Genomic DNA, 14,675 nt, shown 5'->3' on the forward strand with positions numbered 1-14,675 from the left:
AAGGCAGCCGATAAGCCCGCCGGGTTAGAACGCAACGGCCCTTCAGCCTCTGACCGGGAAATATGACGTGCCCCTAGTGTTCTATCCTTCGGGCTCCCTCCCCGTAAAGCGGTAAGGGCTGCCTTAGTGTTAAATAGCGTAGTAAAATTAGCGTCACTTTAGCGATCAAAATGAAGTCATGACTGAGAAGATGGCCAACACAAGCGGGTACGTCCCTCCAGGGGTGTAACTTTATGCGTTTTCCGGGTGCGTTGCTGGAAGCATTCGCTGAGCTGGAAGTGTTCGCTTGTTATTTGTTCGTGTTTTGACCCTTTTAAGTGGTGTTCTTGCGCAGTTATCCGTGAACTTAAAGAAGTGCTTCACATTTATAGACATCTTGAGGATTGTCCCGTGCAGTTAACAATATCTAAAGCCTTCTAGTTTCTGAGCTAAACGCCCGCGAAGATGAGCAGGATTTTCCTGAGAAATATTTTTAGATCACCTCGGCATCTATGATGTCATAATAACGTTATTCAAATCCAGTGCCACTCCATAAGTTTTGCGGCGATTAAGGTAAATAAGAATATAATGGTCGAATGGTTCGTATTTGGTGTTCGTGAGCTCGATTTTCAGATAAAACGGCCGTTATCTGGATCTCAATTAAGAATGCGTAAGATAAGACGACACCATCAAACGATGACGTTTCGAGAAGAATATTTACTAAGCACATAAATTATGTTGTCTAGATCAGCCTTTTCTACCCAAGGCATGCAATAAGTTATAAGGGAGCTTATCATCTGATGCTTATCACAAGGGAGCTTATATTTTATATCTCATGCTCACCTTAATATCTTCAAAGGTGAAACATTCCATTTAAGAACTTTACGTGTATTTACATACGGTTATGGTGCTATCGTTAGAGTATTCTAATTTGTAAGAGGTTCTGAAATGAAATAGCCATCTTGAAGATTATATGGTGCAGTTCGCAGCCCTGCTCTTCTTAAGCCCCTAAACCCTTCTAGTTTCTGAGCTGTACGCCCCGGAATATGTGCAGAATGTTCCGGGGAGAGTACTTCAAGGTCACCCAGACATCCATGACGTCATCATAACGTTTTTTCTTCAAATCCCACCATCCATAACCCATGCAGGGATCAAAGCCAAAAAAATAGAATTGTCTAGCTCTTTATATATATATATATATATATATATATATATATATATATATATATATATATATATATATATGTGTGTGTGTGTGTGTGTGTGTGTGTGTGTGTGTGTGTGTGATAGATAGCCACAAAAGCAGAACATAAGTAGACCACATTAAAAAAGTTGTTCGTGTCTATGTTCCCCATGACGGCTTCTAAGACTCCGGTCCGCAATCATTTTGAAAAAACCAACACTCATGAACATGTACAAGGTACAGAGCGCAAAATTACAAAGCAATGAAAACACGCATCAGGATAAAATGGCAGCAATAGTCGTGGGAACAATACACAAGTACATACACACAGAGCAAGCAAAAGACGCTGGTCACCGAAGAGCTTCCGAAAAGTCAACGCAGCAAGCACAGAGCGAGCGACTCTTAGCCCCTCAGTGCTCCCAGCGACGGACGAAACGCGAACAGTGTCGGACGCTCGGAGACGGCCGGAGCCAGCTGGTTCCACGAGGTGGCAGCACGGTAGCGAAACCGTCTCCGAGTGGTCGAGAGTCGGTACCCCGACAGCTCCAGAGCTCCGGCCTCGGATGTGCGGTTGGCCTGACAAGGGGCAAATACGCGATGAACTGTCAGCGGACTGAGCTGGCTGTAAGGGCTCAACACACTTTAAGGGGGTCCCTCTCTCGCACCATCTGCTCCGCCTGGGTCCAGCCGACGGACGTCATCGCCGGGCCGACCCCCTCCCGACGCCGCACGCCAGTCGCGATTTGAGCGCTGCGCTTTGTAATCTTTTTGATCCGGCTAGATGGCTTTTGGCCGTTCCTCCCCACACGGGTATGCTGTAGAAATGTGGGAAACAGGTGTGCTTCGATCAGCAATTTGACATTTCCTGGTTCATAAAGTGGCGGAGCCGAAAGAGCGATATCAGAAGTGCGTCGCGCCTTCTGACGATGTGGTTGATGTGAATGTCCCAGCATATGCATGGGTCAATGGTCACACTCAACAGTCGCATAGACGAGACGTGGGTTCGGTCAACGACCCAGCTATGCTCAGGTGGGAGCCTTTAGCCTTGTTGACGTTTTGACGCGTTCCGATTTTTACCTTTTTCTGGGCTTGTCTTTTTTATTTTGATCTGAACCAGCTTTGTAATGAGTGCAGGGAGTTTTCAAGGCGACTTTTTATAGGTTTTAGAGTTTGGGGATCGGGGAGCGAGTGATCGAACAGCTGGATGTCATCAGCGTATGCTGTTACACGACAGGTCCAGCGACAATGAAGGTCATTCTTAAAAAGGCCGAAGAGCATCCGCCCGACAATAGACCGCTGGGGTAACCCGAAACGAACTTCTCACCAGCTTCCTCCGGGCGCCCAGGTAGCTGCGGAACCATGTTGGTCGATCCCGTACGATCCCAGATTGTTGAAGAGGACACCATGGTCGGCGCCGTCGAATGCTTTGCTGAGGGCGGCGGCGGTAACTGAGGAAATCCCACCGCGTCCTGAGTTTTGGTTAAACCAATCAACAGCGCCGGATACACTGTCTTCGGTGAGGTGGCAAGGCTCGCACGTACGCTGGTCATGAAATAAAATGGTACCACTGGTACCGAGATGGTACCGAGTATGCCGGTACTGGTACCGAGTATCACATTGGTACCGAGATGGTATGCTGGTACTGGTACTGGCGTAATTTTTTCATTAATTTCAGACAAGTGAGACGGATGGGAGATTAGGCGATAGTTAGATGGCTTGTGCACGTCACCTTTCACTTAGTAAATGGGTACCAACTGGGCAATTTTCCACGCCTCGGAAAATCTCCGTCCCTTCGTCACAAACCCGTCCACAACGCGCAACAGTTGGGGAGCTTATCTGCCCCCAGTGGCACGACGCCGAAGCCAACCTCTCCAGACAACTTCATGTGTCTCACAGATTCCGCCAGCCGCGGCGGGGAGCCTGGTTGGAGCTGAAGCCCCGCCGAGACGATGACAGGCGGCCGCGGGTCCGGGCCGGCTGTGACGTCACCGCTTAGGTCGGCTGCGATCCGAGAACCTACCGACGAGAAGAACTCGTTGAAACGGTCGGCCGTGGTGCGGTGCTTTGCCTCGTTGGTGGCTTGGGCTGTAGGTGCTGAGTCAAAAGGCGTCAAGAAGAACCTATTCAGGTTAGACCAGAAGTCTCAGTCATTAGCAGCCAGGAGTTGGCGGCTGAGAGAACCTCTGTGAGTCTGCACCAGCGGATCACTGACCGAGTTTCGGAGACGGCAGAAGTCCGCTCGAGACTCCACCAGCGTGGTGACGCCGCTGACAGCAGGAGCATTGGCTGAGAGGCGCAGAACATGCTCACACCTGGAAATATTCCCATATCAGTAGCACTCATAATTTTCCCATCCTGAAAAGCTGCAGCATACTGATTGCCCTGTATCCCTTCTCCGTTCAACCTGTTCAATTTCTCTTGGGCTCGTGTCTAGTCACCTTAGTACGAAGTTTTCATCTGATGCAAATAAGCGAAACCCTAACACCATTTGAGTAAAGAAAGCCACAGAAACCGAAAGCGAAATGGCTGTTCTATGATATAAAAGCAGTTTCTGCCAGATATTGCCTACCGTCGATGTTACGCCTTTTTGGACTGAAATGATGTCCCACCTCTCCCAACTCTCCCTCGCCTATAGCTTTAACTGTTACCCATGTTATGTGCATGTTCACGGGTTTACCCAATCTGTGAAATGCTGTCCTTATACTGACCCTCTACAAACACAAACACCCATTCGAGCAGCGTGCTTCTTTACGTCAATATCTCTGCACAGGTGCCGACTGAGGCCAACCAAGCAGGATTTGTCTTACCGTTCCGCGGCAACTCGGCACCGCCTACCCCGGACTACCACCTTGTCCTCAGCTATAAGGAGATTTAAACCCATCATTTCAAAACGCAAATGTGAAGTCGTGTGCCTCGGTTCTGACTATGTACTAGCGATCAGTGTTATTGTACGCCCATATGCGTTTGATCCTGCATGTTGACGCGGTCCCCAAGTGGATGCAATTTGTGTTCATTCATCTTTGCATGTGTGCTGTCTGTACTGTCCACGTGTGCTGTCTGTGTGCACTCATGCCTTTTGATTCAAATCGCCAGTTGCTAAGCTTCATCTCCGCGAGTGCAGCGCGTGCCCTATTTGTGACGGGCGTTAGTCTGCGCCGGGCTGTTTGGGACGGTGTCCGCTCTGTACATCTGCCGCGCGTCCGACTGACCGCCACCCAGCGATAGTGTCGTACCGCGCCGCCGCCGCCGCGTGGAGCCGGCTGCCCGCCGCGGCCGTCCGCGCCCTTCCGCAGCGGGCATGCACTGAAGAACCATCATGTGGATGTGCCCTCAATCAACTATATGTGAATGAAACCAGTCGACATGTGTGAATCTTTCCATTTCGTGCGCATTATAGTATTTGACGTTCTGGTGTTCCGAGCCAAGCGCACCGAACGTTGTCACGTTTCGAAGTCACCCCGCGGATGGCTCTTGACAATTATAAACGCCAATAGAGACATGCTCCAAGCGTCCATTGTGCCAATTTTTTCTTCCTTTTTCAGTCCATGACGTTTGACTTTGACAAACACAAGCACAGAGCCGTACTCGGTGTGCGCATCCTTGCATGCAGACGTGTCATCAGCGCACTAGAAATAGTGATGCCTTATATCTAAAATATCTACGTCGTTTCAAGCCGCTATCCCTAATGTCTACGCCAGGACAAGACACCACTTGGCATCGTTGTGCCAGATTTCAGATATGGGGCACTTTCCTTGAGCATTATCGCGGCAGAGGCCCCGAAGCAGATGGGCTGGAAAGTGAGGTGCGAATGCTGACGGTAGAGCGTTGGAATGAAAGTCAAAAGGCTTTGATAAAACGAGGATTGCAACTAGGTGAGAATAATACATTAGAGGCAATACCCGCGGAACTAAAATGAGCATGGTTAAGTAACACAACATAACATATTTTTCAATAGCATTTACATTTATACCTAAGCTCCATATTCATAAGTCATGGTCACACTTCACAACGCGTTGGCTTGCCTTTCATCATCATATCAGCAGCGCAGCATCGTATTATCATTCGTTTCTCTTCCCCTCCCCCCACCCCCCCCCCCCTCACCCCCTCTTTAGTTGAACTCCGGTCTCCCCTACCGACGCAGCTGGAGTTCCTGACCGCGGATAGGCCTCCCCGGTTGGACCTCTCCGCCTGGGCATTCAGGCTGGGCCTCTCCGCCTGGGCCTCTCCGCCTGGTCCTCCACGGCTGGGCCACCGTATTGGGTCCGGCCCAGCCATCCTCCCGCATCTTCCACCGGATACCCGGGCCGGTAGCTGTCCGCCGGTTGCCCGGGCCGGTAGCTGTCCGCCGGTTACCCGAGCCGGCAGCTCTCCGCCGTATACCCGAGCTGGTAGCTCCCCGCCGGTTACCCGAGCCGGTAGCTCTCCGCCGGTTACCCGAGCCGGTAGCTCTCCGCCGGTTACCCGAGCCGGTAGCTCTCCGCCGGATACCCGGGCCGGCAGCTGTCCGCCGGATACCCGGGCCGGTAGCTCTCCGCCGGTTACCCGAGCCGGTAGCTCTCCGCCGGATACCCGGGCCGGGCAGCTGTCCGCCGGATACCCGGGCCGGTAGCTCTCCGCCGGATATCCGAGCCAGACCCTGTCCATCGGCGGCTCCGGCTCGCGCGTCAGCTCTCTGACCATATATTATAATCAATCAGCCAGACATTCAGTTTTCTGGCTGCCATCAATGGAAACGTCACTTTCGGATTACCAGATCGGCGCAGTCATGGTGCGTCCCGTCCGAGGGAGCACACCCAAGGCGGCCGAGAGGTGCGTCCCTCGGGTCGTCGCGCATTCGCAACCCTCATATCCCTGCGCCCGAATCGTTAACAACATGCATACAGCACTACGGTAGGGTTTGGAGCCGCCAAAATGTGCACTTATGTTTTGGTAACACCAGCACCATTTGCAGTTCCTTGAATCTTTCATTTTTTGATTGCTTGAATTTTTGTCGGTTATCGTTAATCGACTAGACGAATAGTCAATTAGCGGCCATAATCAGATACCGCACTTTCTCCCTAAACATAAGCCGATTGTCACCACATTTCGTTCAGGACGGATGATGTGGTGAGGCTTGGCGGTGGCGAGTTATTAAATGAGAATACCATGCATGCTATGAGAATGGCATGCACCAGAGTGACCTTCACTTTCCTGGATTTTGATTTAGGGCCTCTCGTTAAGTCGATGCTCATTTATAATCAATCAACCGGGCATTCAATTTTCTGGCTGCCATAAATGGTAACGTCACTTTCTTTGTTGTTTTTTTTTTCTAGCGTGGGAACAAATTACGGCATTGCATATAGCTAGTAAGGTGGTATCTGTAATATTGAACTTTTGGACAATGACGGATTGATAGAATGACAACGAAGTCGAACTATGACAATTTTCACAAATCAGATGAGAAACCAGACCCGATCCGACGAGAGGCGAGATAGATACCTGGAGACGTTCGCTGACAGGGTGGATGCCTGGAGAGGGATACCAATGTGTGTACCAAGGCCTTCAAATAATTGCCAATATTGCGATAACGCGAGTCCAAAGTAATGGGAGTAATAAACGCTGACGTGGGAGCTGCTTCGAAGGCTGAGACGGGACCCAAGACGGAAGCTGGGACACCAGATGTGAGACAGTACCTGACATGAAAACACTGAAGTCGCGACTGATACAGGCGCGGATGAAAGCTGACTGAGAACGCTACCAAACTGTGTGCATGTGGGGGGTTGGGGGGGTGGCAGCCGAGTAGAAGGTCGACAAGGGAACGGAGACGATAAGCATTGGCTCAAAAACATTCACCTAATATTGCTGATGTTGCGACGACGGCGAGTCCAAGGTCATGGGTGTGATGAAGGATCATAGCAGTAGGAGTATGCAACAAAACTTGACCAAAAAATGAAATAGATATCAAAATCCCGCTCATAGAATCACCAGTAGTCACCCGGGAAGCCACCCCTGTCGCCTGTCACCGTGGCCGGTCTTGAATACAGCAGGTTGTGGCGTGAACCGTGAGGCATCGGCACATGCAAAATAGGTCGGCGTTTATGCCAGCTCATTGTCTCCAATATCCATCCAAAGCGCGTATGTTCCTGCAACGTCTTGGCCGGAAACGCCAGCGCCGTCAATCATAACTCTCTGATTGATGTCGTCGGCTGAAGTTGGCAGGCTTTGCCGGAACACAGGCGCCAATTTTCCAACGATGTGGCTCACCGAAATTAGCATGGGAACGTTTCGTTAGCGCACATCTGCTTGCGTAATTTCCACGAACGGCTAGCTTTCCAACGAAATCGCGCCATGCGAGCCGCCGGCGTAGATTTCCAAATGTCTGCGACACCATTACCTCGTGTTTTGGTGCCATCCAGGCGATGCCAACTGATCACGATCAGGCGCCATCCAGGCGATGCCAACTGATCCCGATCAGGTGCTATCCAGGCGGTGCCAACTGATCCCGATCAGGTGCCATCCAGGCGATGCCAACTGATCACGATCAGATGATGCCAAGCGCTAAATAAAACGCGCCTGTTGTCACCTCGTTTGTCTCGCGCAGCGTAAAGTGTCTTAACGGCGGATGCAAAGATGCGATGTACCTAAGAAGAGCGTGACCTGGAAGCCCATACCGTGCATAATTAAAACGGCACCAGTTTCAGCATCCCTGGATCAGCTACAAAATAGACTGCTGTTTGAACTGCCGAAACGCCACTGAGCGCCGGTCTGTGTGGCGTCTTCTGCGACCAGCAGTTCGGCATCTACGAACAGCAGCTGAGTGTTTCAGTGGTCATTTCACTGTGTCAGCTTCCGCCGGCGCGTGACGTGCCGTGAGCCCCAGCCGACAAGGTCAGGTGACTCCCGGCTTTGCACGGACAGTTACGGTCAGCGCCAGATATCCGCCTGTCAGCGCGCCGCTGAGCGGTGCTATAACGCGGCCCGGCGCGCCCAGTACTGACGCTCGTGTGTCGCTGTGAGCCAGCGGCAGCCGCCAGCGTATTGCGGACAGCTGGGCCACCTGGCAGCAATGGCTGGGTGAATCGTCTGTGACGCCGGGTGCGGCACTCTCCAAACCGTCCTCTAACGGGAGGAAGCAGGCCACTGCCATCGTTTCGATCAGGATGTCCAATAGGCGCACGACTGGCGTATGTCCCGTGGAAATGTTAGAGTCTGAACAGAAATTGGGGCGCTTTCAAAGTCATTTGTCTGGCACGTGTCGCCATTCGCCGCACACGGCCGCACTACTGCGGTGACGGGGAGATGCGGAAGGTTTGGCAGATGTTTTGCCGCGCTGAGCCATGCACTGGGTTGTTTTAATGCGGATTAATGTAGGAACGCGGATTCAACTAATATATGGAGTTATTATATATTATGATAGCGGGGTTACTATGACACCAAAGTTGACTTATCCCGCGTTTTTTCTCAGTCATATATTTTCATTATTTTTTAGCCGTCACTCATGAGTCGGCACCCTGGTAATCCCCTTTTCCAGCGTCGCATAAAACCATATTAACCCTTGCCCTAAAATATTTTTGCCTCGCCTTTCGGTTTTCTAAGAACTTCTCTCCGGCATACCGTGCAATCGCATCCACCTTCTCAGTAGTCCATGGGGTATCCATTGCGCATGTTTTGACACCAGAAACGTGCTCCTAACTTTTCTGGTTACGGAGCAGTGCCGGCTTTTGAGAAACGTTACACGGCGACTTACGGGCGGCGCGGGCGGCGGGCGGCACCCGACGGTGCTGCAGAACGCGCGCGGCGGACCGACATTGTTACATTAACGAAGCTACACATCATAAATGCATGCACAAAACACGTAAAACTGTGCACCATTCTACCTTGAATTAAACAAGTAACATGCCTGGTTAGGTTTCGTGTCGCTACAAACTATGGTCTCGTAGATACGAACATGTGAACATGGAAAAGTTCGCTTTACTTGAAAATTTGACCTTTGACCTGATATGAGGGGGTCAAATATTGGCATAGCAATACACAACTTTTTACCAATCGCGAACACTAGTTTATACCAATATTCTGATGTCATTTGTTAAGCTCTATCTTTCTTAGTAGGGAAATGGCAGGGTTCACATCGATCCGCTATCAGACCGCGTTGTGAAAGACGGCGATCAGGGCGAGAGTTAAAAGAAGCTTGTGAAGAAGACTAGGCCATCGTTAGGACCATATCAAATCATTTCGCTGACGACTGAAGACAGCCACAGCAAAAGTAAAACAGAAATAGTTGCCTGATAACTGCCATCGCAGAAATTGATTTGTTAACTCAATTTTTACGCAAATGTCTGAATTTTAGCTTGCTCCAGCGTCCAAAGGTCATGTCCAGTAGTGGTTTTTGGGGCGAACTGCTTTTAGCGCATGTGAACACATGTTTACGTATCAATTATCCGTTTATCTGATCTGCTAACGTGTGCACGGCACACATTATGATAGCTGCCGCCGCGCGCGTCATAATGATAGATGAAAAGCAGAAGCCATAGGGTAGGGAGGACGAGTAGGAGGGTAAGATGGATCTGTAAAGCTAAGATGCGGTATGCACCGATACAATTTCCTCATACGACAGGTGGGTATCCAGAACAGGGGAATGTTGCGTGGGCTGGGTAGAAAGCTTTAGGATATGAGTGGGTGAGGGTTCTGCAGCTCTGACTCACCAGCCTTCATGGCCTAGGTTAAGCGGACCTGGTGCCACGGATGAGATGATGAAGGATTTAAAGCATTAATGTATGGTTTGAGCGGACCGAAGCTTCACTAACAAAAGCCAACTTGCGGCAAATGACAATCAGGAGAATCGAATTGCTTGTTTCGCAATATTTGTGTCCAGTCGGGGCTTTCATCTCGTCTTCCTAAGATTGGCTTAGATCGATTCTATTTTCTTCCTAAGACTCTCGCTTTGCTGCAACCACGTAGACACTTTTGCAACACGACGTACGCGCTGCAAAGCACACAGAGAAACTCTGGGAGTTGCTCCAGGAACGGATTTGTCTGAAATGCCGCCCGAAACAGCCAGCGGTCAACAGCTGGGCAAAGCTGTGTCGAATCAATGTACATAAAACTGTCAGATGTTATGCCAGCCTAGCAGCAAATCAGGCCGTCCTTGGAAAGAAAGAGCTTAAAAAAGAATTTCGTCACACGGGAATGCACGAGTTGCATTCAGCATGCGCTCGGACGAGCGCGTAACAGCTACTGAAGGTAGCGGCTGACGCAGGGAAACATGGGAGGAATGTGCTCATCAGATCACACACACTGTCCTCAGATCACACACACTGTCCTCAGATCACACACAATCCTTCAGATCACGCACACTGCCAGTTGGCGTAAAATGAAGCTACTGTCACGCGCACAGATAGGTTTTATCCCGTAACAATCTCCAATCTCACAGTTCACAGTTGTCATCCATTCTCGTCGACCAGAAACGCTGCGCTGCTTGCGCCGCTTCGTGTGCTTTCGCCTTACGGCAGCGGCTAGACCGTAGCGAAGTCGCTGCGAGGTCCCTCGTTTCCTTAAGATCAAGGTGCCGGAGCAAGCTACCTGGTGCGAAAATCTGCCAGTGTTTCAGTGGGTTGAGATAATGCAGAGCGCATGTCAACCGCCAAGGGCGTGTCTGGGCAGGAAAGGGCAGAAGAGTAAGGAGAGAATGACGGGTACGTGCCCGCCACATATGGCAGGCCAATTGGCACCTGGATTATGAGCTATCAGTAAAAAACAATATACACATGATATGTGAACAAATGTGACGGCAGGCAGGAAAAGTACGAGAATTGCAAGGGAGGCTTGCTTTGCATTGCATCTCAACTCAGTATGGCTAGATTTCCGTATTTATGATTCCTCGCAATATGCACATTGCCAATAGCAATATTCCAGATGCATCCGCAGCGTTAGCAACGCTGAACCGGGGAATATGGGTGGGGGACATTTGTTTATCCCAAGGCTCTAGATTGCTTCGATTTTAATGTGGTCGGTAACCATTTAGACGTTTCTGACGCACTGTCGACAAAAATGTGGCCGGAACGGAACCAGGTTAAATAAAAGGCATTGTCATATTCTAATGCGGCAACTGCGGTACCTTTTTCGGTAAGATGTGTTGTGACCAGAGACCTCGGGTGATCTAAGGTCCACATCTCTAAATCTTCTGCCCATTAACTTAGTCAAACCTGTCAGTAGATTGTACCCATAATCTAAGAGCCCCTAATGAAGCATTCCTAAATCCGCTGCCGTCAACTATTGACGACGGATGTGCTATTATTACATCTCCGAGCTAGTTAACACGGGTATACAATTGCCGCACTTATCACATGCTGGGATGTCGCATAATAACGCATGCTATGTCCTGTTCTATGCAATGAGACAAGAACTTACAAAAAGATGCGAACCATTACGCATTTGGGCACTTCATTTAGACGTGGAGGGTGCATCCTTGACTTCGTCAAAGCCAGAGGGCCGCTGTACTACAGTTCCCTGGTTTCCGTGTCATTGCCTCTAAGGGTACCGAGACCGCTGTTGACCTTTCAAATGCCGCTGTTTTGCTCGCATCAAGAAAATGCCTTGTAAGAGAAGATAACCGGTGAATGATCACAACTAAATAAAGCTGCTTCTAATCTTGATATTTGGATTTGGTACACCTCATGACGCTTTTTAGTTATTCGGATATTCAACAATAAATCACGCACGGCAAAGCCTGAAAGCCTTGTGCTGCGAGCCTTTTTTAGCTTTTGGTTAAGTGTCAACGTTGCAGAAAACATGTTTTTCTTCGGCGATATATGTACCTGCATCCAACGTTATTTTGACGGAGGCGAAGACAAAGGAATTGTCATGGCTCGGAGGACAATTAAGGGTGGGTGACCAAAAACCAGGCGACAAAGGAACGAGTTTGTAAGAAGCATACGCGTAAAAGATTCCCCCCTCTCGCACAAAAAGGTTATGAAAATATGCATGTTCCGTTTTGAGGTTTACTGATAGGCATCTTTGCGAACAAATCTTCAAAAAGCAATATGCATGCCAAGTAGGTAACGCAAATGTATCTGCAGGAAGAACACGGCCAACAAAAATGCAGCAGATTGATCGAGACATTATGGTTGCATCAATCATAGATGGCCGCCATTTGTTGTCATTCCTCCATCACCTGGGCGCTCAACACGGCGGAAAACAAGTTAATAACTCGTTAAAACCATGCGGCTGGTCTCGGATGGGAAATATTTACGATCTGCCGCCGAAGATCTGCGAAGATTAACGATCTGCCGCCGAATCTGACTATGGCAATATATGTGACAAGCGACGCTGGTTTCCAGTGCTGATGCTGAGGAAACGTATGGCGTTCTGATCCAGGACTACACTGGGGCTGATCATGGCCACGTCACGAAGCAGAGTTCTTCATGAGAATCGCGGCCATTTGCCTCTGTCTTTCGTCAGTAATAAGATGGTATCGCCTTAGGTCAGGAGTGATGACGTGCGCGTATGACCACTCTTTTCCGTGATATTCAATGAATGTTTCAGCGGTGAAAAACGTCTGATTCACCAGGTATGATCAGTGACAAAAAACCGACACTTTTGGAATTAATTGGTGACAAAATTGCGAAAATGAATAAAAAAATTAAAAGGACAAGACCGTATTACAACAGGTTATTCCAGCCCGACGAAACTCGAAGCTTAGTATTGGTCTGTACTCGCGAACGCTTGCAGTGTGAGTACGTGTTGAAACATTGTCGTTTCGCCGTACAAGCAAGTTGAGCCATCAGACACTGCCAAAAATAGTAGCTTTAATTAGGAGAGCTTTTAGCAGGTGACAGAAGCATACTGCAAGCTATACTATATCAGTGCTGACGTCAGAGATCATTGGTGAGATAGTGTTTTTCCAATGCCCCTCAGATCAGTGCTTTTCACAGATTGTTCAGCCAAGATTCACTTCACACACTAAACAGCATAAAATACCAAGTAACCAGGCTTATTGCTAGTTGTAAGAATCGTGGCTGGCCACAGCAGCCTGCGGCGAACGTGATCAGTTGGCTACGCAGCGTCTTAAAGCGTCGTGACATTTGAGACAGATGGGCCTGATTGCTTGCCACGCGGTAATACGTTGAATTCAGTGCAAGGCTGTGGGCTGCCGTTAGTTATGTCCATGTGGTGAGAAGCTGACTGACTAAAAGGACCTAGCTAATCGTCAGTTTTCTTTAAGGTAAAAGCGTTAAAAAGCCCTGCCTATGCGGATTGTTGTTTGTGGATACCTGAGCTGTAGCTTCATAGGTAGACGGAGGTCGTTGGAGCAACACATATCAAGGATTCATCCGGGGCCTCTTGCTTCTGAGAGGAACAACGACTTTGAAGTGAGGGGCCGAGCGTCACTGGTGTAGGCTTCTCACATTGTCTGTGGTACCTCAGACTTAGCGCACTGGTCGGTGGACAGGCGTAAAATAAAACGTTTTTAGTTGTCATCGTATTAGCATATAGAGCTAAATGATGGTGTCAGAGGTGTTCAAAAACATCGTTTGCATCTGTTCATAGCAATACTGCATGGGTTTTACTGTAAATCATCGGGCTCATGTTAGGAAATTCGAGTTGTGTACCGGCAATGATTATGTGAAGATAACGAAAGTCGCCAACGCTTTCAGCTGATTATACGATGACGTCACCAAAACAAAAGTGATATGGTTTCAGGTGCTTGTAGAACCATGTTATCGTTTAGTGTAGGGCTACAGGGATGCAGTTTTGCAAAATGAGTAGGGCTGAGCGATGGAAGGGGGGGGGGGCAAAAACAAATGGCTGAGCCTTCCTCCCAAATACATTTAAAACCATTTTATCCCCAGATTTGACGCAATTGGTCGCAGCTGGCAGCAGAGGTTACGTTCTCAAAATACGTTCTTGGGGGCTGAACCCCCAAACTATGATAACGGGAAAATAATGGACAGAAATAATGGTAATTAAAAATACGAAACTGCTCCCCTGGTTAGGAAGCACGATTCCACCAGAAGCTATCATTCAGTGTTTGATGGTCAGCAAATCAAGCTTTAGTGCAAATGAGCTCCCGAAACAAAAAATGCGTGATGGTTGTGCTTTAGCTGCATCTAATTTGTCTTTGTTTTTGCAGTTTATTGCATCTAGAGATATATCGCACCGATTTATGGAAGATCTAACTCCGGGTGACAATTCACAGGATTCCAAATCTCGTGGGTGACAGAAAAGGCACTTTTCCACCCTTGGAATGAGGAGTATGATCTTTCGATGCTTCAGGTGCATACCATAAGCTGTTCTTCGAGGTAAGCTTTATGTAGAAATCGGCATTTTTCTCGTTACTTGGGTTGTGCTTGCTTTTGATGTACTCGTCAGTATCACCCAGGAACTTGGCTACAAGCAGCTAGGATCATCGAAGGAACCCACTACAAGCATTTTAGAATCACATGAAATCTATGGAAACACTTGATATGACCAAAATAACTTAGCAGCCTGGCCATGTCTTATGGCGACAGTTGATTTCTCGCGAAAACCGAATCTT

The sequence above is a fragment of the Pollicipes pollicipes genome, unplaced genomic scaffold (genome assembly GCF_011947565.3).
Source record: "Pollicipes pollicipes isolate AB1234 unplaced genomic scaffold, Ppol_2.1 Scaffold_4881;HRSCAF=5763_pilon_pilon_pilon, whole genome shotgun sequence".
NCBI classification, from domain to species: Eukaryota; Metazoa; Arthropoda; class Thecostraca; order Pollicipedomorpha; family Pollicipedidae; genus Pollicipes; species Pollicipes pollicipes.